This window comes from Oncorhynchus mykiss, chromosome 29 (genome assembly GCF_057628025.1).
Source record: "Oncorhynchus mykiss isolate SJ-2025 chromosome 29, ASM5762802v1, whole genome shotgun sequence".
NCBI classification, from domain to species: domain Eukaryota; kingdom Metazoa; phylum Chordata; class Actinopteri; order Salmoniformes; family Salmonidae; genus Oncorhynchus; species Oncorhynchus mykiss.
In genome coordinates, this window is record NC_143050.1 from 6,302,138 (window position 1) to 6,307,718 (window position 5,581).

Consider the following 5,581-nt stretch of genomic DNA (forward strand, 5'->3'; position numbering starts at 1 on the left):
ATTCACGTCAGAGCCCCTAAGGGTGTGAATTCGGCGTTTCTCCCTAGATTACATTGCATTGCATAGCTTGGATTGATAAACATGTGAGAAATGTGCCTTTTATATATATAAAAAAAGAAGTGCATTTAGTTATTTATATTTGAGGTGTGTGATAAAACCAAGCCCACAGCTGTGTAGTTTATATCCGGGCCCATATTCAGAATGCCTCTTTGGGTAGGGTGGCTGATCTAGGATCAGGTCTTATCTGTCCATGTAATCTTATTCATTCTGATCTAGGATCAGGTCTTCCCTGTCCGTGTAGTCTTATTCATTCTGATCTAGGATCAGGTCTTCCCTGTTCATGTAGTCTTATTCATTCTGATCTAGGATCAGGTCTTCCCTGTCCATGTAGTCTTATTCATTCTGATCTAGGATCAGGTCTTATCTGTCCATGTAGTCTTACTCAGTATGATCTAAAATACTAAACTGATCCTAGATCAACACTCCCAACTTTGAGGCTTTATGACTTTGGGCATAATAGGGATTTTTTATTTTATTTTTATCCAATATTTAACTAAGCAAGTCAAATTCTTATTTACAATGAAAGCCTACCAGAGAACAGTGGGTTAACTGCCTTGTTCAGGGGGAGAACGACAGATTTCTTAACCTTGTCAGCTCGGGGATGTCGATCAAGTAACCTTTCGGTTACCTGCCCAACACTCTAACCAGTAGGCTACCTGCCGCCTCATCAGAGCTCTGTCTGGTGGATAAAGGAATGTCCTAATCCAATAGGGTCAAAATGGTTCATAACTAACTGCCAGGCCTACTGGTGATTGGTCAATAATGAGGACTGATAAATACAGAACAGAACAAATCCCATTGGCAGATATCCTTGATAACCACAACCAGAACAAATCCCATTGGCAGATATCCTTGATAACCACAACCAGAACAAATCCCATTGGCAGATATCCTTGATAACCACAACCAGAACAAATCCCATTGGCAGATATCCTTGATAACCACAACCAGAACAAATCCCATTGGCAGATATCCTTGATAACTAGCTATAGGACCCAGGTACAGTGAGTTATATCATAGAATACTCTCAGGTTCAGGATGCATCCCAAATGGCACCCTATTCCCTATATAGTGCTCTACTTTATACCAGAGCCCTATGGCACCCTATTCCTTATAATAGTGCACTACTTTAGACCAGAGCCCTATGGCACCCTATTCCCTATTATAGTGCACTACTTTAGACCAGGGCCCTATGGCACCCTATTCCCTATATAGTGCACTACTTTAGACCAGAGCCCATAGGGAATAGGCTGCAATTTGGGAAGCTGTCCAGACAAAGTAAATGCTGTTGTTGTCTGAGATTAAAGAGCGTGTTGTTATGGTGCAACACTACTAAGATTCAGTCGTTGTTTGCTTTGTCTTGACAAGACAAAAGACATGGACCCCCTCGCACCGCCAACACAAATAAATACTGGAGAACAGCAAACAGTACGTAGGACAAATCTGGGTGTGAAAAAAGGATTGTACATGTTCACAGCTCTATAGTGGGTACGGTGTAAATGTCTGGAAAGAAGTAACGTTGTGCGTCACTAATGGTAACCTATTCCCTAGTGTCTCTAATAGTAACCTATTCCCTAGTGTCTCTAATAGTAACCTATTCCCTAGTGTCTCTAATAGTAACCTATTCCCTAGTGTCTCCAGTGGTAACCTATTCCCTAGTGTCTCTAATGGTAACCTATTCCCTAGTGTCTCTAATGGTAACCTATTCCCTAGTGTCTCTAATAGTAACCTATTCCCTAGTGTCTCTAATAGTAACCTATTCCCTAGTGTCTCTAATAGTAACCTATTCCCTAGTGTCTCTAATAGTAACCTATTCCCTAGTGTCTCCAGTGGTAACCTATTCCCTAGTGTCTCTAATGGTAACCTATTCCCTAGTGTCTCTAATGGTAACCTATTCCCTAGTGTCTCCAGTGGTAACCTATTCCCTAGTGTCTCCAATGGTAACCTATTCCCTAGTGTCTCTAATGGTAACCTATTCCCTAGTGTCTCTAATGGTAACCTATTCCCTAGTGTCTCTAATGGTAACCTATTCCCTAGTGTCTCTAATGGTAACCTATTCCCTAGTGTCTCTAATGGTAACCTATTCCCTAGTGTCTCCAATGGTAACCTATTCCCTAGTGTCTCCAATGGTAACCTATTCCCTAGTGTCTCCAATGGTAACCTATTCCCTAGTGTCTCCAATGGTAACCTATTCCCTAGTGTCTCCAATGGTAACCTATTCCCTAGTGTCTCCAATGGTAACCTATTCCCTAGTGTCTCCAATGGTAACCTATTCCCTAGTGTCTCCAATGGTAACCTATTCCCTAGTGTCTCCAATGGTAACCTATTCCCTAGTGTCTCCAGTGGTAACCTATTCCCTAGTGTCCTAATGGTAACCTATTCCCTAGTGTCTCCAGTGGTAACCTATTCCCTAGTGTCTCTAATAGTAACCTATTCCCTAGTGTCTCTAGTGGTAACCTATTCCCTAGTGTCTCTAATGGTAACCTATTCCCTAGTGTCTCTAATGGTAACCTATTCCCTAGTGTCTCTAATGGTAACCTATTCCCTAGTGTCTCTAGTGGTAACCTATTCCCTAGTGTCTCCAGTGGTAACCTATTCCCTAGTGTCTCTAATGGTAACCTATTCCCTAGTGTCTCCAGTGGTAACCTATTCCCTAGTGTCTCCAGTGGTAACCTATTCCCTAGTGTCTCTAATGGTAACCTATTCCCTAGTGTCTCCAATGGTAACCTATTCCCTAGTGTCTCTAATGGTAACCTATTCCCTAGTGTCTCTAATGGTAACCTATTCCCTAGTGTCTCCAGTGGTAACCTATTCCCTAGTGTCTCTAATGGTAACCTATTCCCTAGTGTCTCTAATGGTAACCTATTCCCTAGTGTCTCCAGTGGTAACCTATTTCCTAGTGTCTCTAATGGTAACCTATTTCCTAGTGTCTCCAATGGTAACCTATTCCCTAGTGTCTCCAGTGGTAACCTATTCCCTAGTGTCTCTAATGGTAACCTATTCCCTAGTGTCTCTAATGGTAACCTATTCCCTAGTGTCTCCAGTGGTAACCTATTCCCTAGTGTCTCTAATGGTAACCTATTCCCTAGTGTCTCTAATGGTAACCTATTCCCTAGTGTCTCCAGTGGTAACCTATTTCCTAGTGTCTCTAATGGTAACCTATTTCCTAGTGTCTCCAATGGTAACCTATTCCCTATGTAATGCAGACATGGTAAAGACAAGTAGTGAATCTCTTCAGGTGCAGATGTAAAAAGTGATGGAATACTGTTTTTGTGTATAAGGACAATACTCCTGTGTTCCAGCCAGCTGTTCACCAAGTCAGTCTTGAGAAAATCTCACATGTCGCCTGCATGTCACATCCCTCAGCTGAATATCAAAACAAGTACAAATTCCACATTTGTGGCTTTAAGAAATGTGTCTCTCTTGACTTATCCAGTGTTCACTTCACAGCATTACTTTTTCTGAACATCCATCAGTGTATTTTGAACAACATGAAAATGAAAACGGACACAGGCAGTGAAATAAAATGCAAAGTCCTGAACATGACTCCCACAGTAGTAAATGAAGCGAAGACGTAAACTCTTCCAAGACACAGTAAATATTCTACAGATACATCTCTATTACAAATTAGAAACTGGGTGGTTCTAACCCTGAATGCTGATTGGCTGACAGCCGTGCTATAGCCACAGGCATGACAAAACATACCTTTTTACTGCTCTAATTACGTTGGTAACCAGTTTATAATAGCAATAAGGCACCTTTCGGGGGGGGGGGGGGGGGGGTCTTGTGATATATGCCCAATATACCACGGCTAAGGGTTGTGTCGTTCTTAAAGAACAGCCGTTAACCGTGGTATATTGGCCACATACCACCCTCCCTTGTGCCTTATTGCAGTTATAAACAACCCAGCAGCAACATGCCATCTATATATATTGTTGCCCTTCTATGAAATGTGTGCTCTATTGAACAAGGCGTCCCCATTGGTTGAGACAATAGTTATCTGTTGTATGAGAGGACCCCATTGGCCAATAAACGTTGAATGAGAGTTCCCCAGCCATGAGTCAAGACACTAGCCATTTATTGTATGAGAACTCACCATTGGTGGAGACACTAGCTGTCTGTTGAAGGGGAGCTCCCATTGGTCAAGACACTAAATATATGTTGAAGGACAGCTCCCATTGGTCAAGACACTAAATATCTGTTGAAGGACAGCTCCCATTGGTCAAGACACTAAATATCTGTTGATGGAGAGATCCCATTGGTCAATACACTAGATATCTGTTGAAGGACAGCTCCCATTGGTCAAGACACTAAATATCTGTTGATGGAGAGATCCCATTGGTCAATACACTAGATATCTGTTGAAGGAGAGCTTCCATTGGTCAAGACACTAGATATCTGTTGAAGGAGGGCTCCCATTGGCCAAGACACTAGATAGCTGTTGAAGGAGCTCCCCCATTGGTCAAGACACTATATAGTTGTTGAAGGATAGCTCCCATTGGTCAACACTCTAGCTATATGTTGAAGGAGAGCTCCAACTGGTCAATACTCTAGCTATCTGTTGAAGGAGATCTCCCATTGGTCAAAACACTAAATATCTGTTGAAAGAGAGCTCCCATTGGTCAATACACTAGATAGCTGTTTAAGGAGAGCCCCCATTGTTCAATACTCCAGCTATATGTTGAAGGAGACCTCCCATTGGTCAAGACACTAAATAGCTGCTGAAGGATAGCTCCCATTGGTCAAGACTCTAGATAGCTTTTGATAGAGAGCCCCCATTGGCCAAGACACTAGATATCTTTGAAGGAGAGCCCCCATTGGTCAAGACACTAGATAGCTGTTGAAGGAAAGCCCCCATTGGTCAAGACTCTAGCTATATGTTGGTGGTGAGCTCCCATTGGTCAAGACACTAGATAGCTTTTGATAGAGAGCCCCCATTGGTCAAGACACTAGATATCTGTTGAAGGAGAGCCCCCATTGGTCAAGACTCTAGCTATATGTTGGTGGTGAGCTCCCATTGGTCAAGACACTAGATAGCTGTTGAAGGAGAGCTCCCATTGGTCAAGACACTAGATAGCTTTTGATAGAGAGTCCCCATTGGCTAAGACACTAGACATCTGTTGAAGGAGAGCCCCCATTGGTCAAGACACTAGATAGCTGTTGAAGGAAAGCCCCCATTGGTCAAGACACTAGATATCTGTTGAAGGATAGCTCCCATTGGTCAAGACACTAGATAGCTGTTGAATGAGGGCTCCCATTGGTCAAGACACAAGGTCGCTGTTGAAGGAGCTCTCCCATTGGTCAAGACACTAGATAGCTGTTTAAGGAGCGCCCCAATTGGTCAAGACACTAGATAGCTGTTTAAGGAGAGCCGCCATTGGTCAAGACACTAGATAGCTGTTTAAGGAGAACCCCCATTGGTCTATGTTTAGCTGCTTGAGGCACTTGCAACACAACAGCTAAGGAACAGGAAAACCATGACATTTATCAAAAGGAGGAGCTGTCTTTAAAACCACAAAAC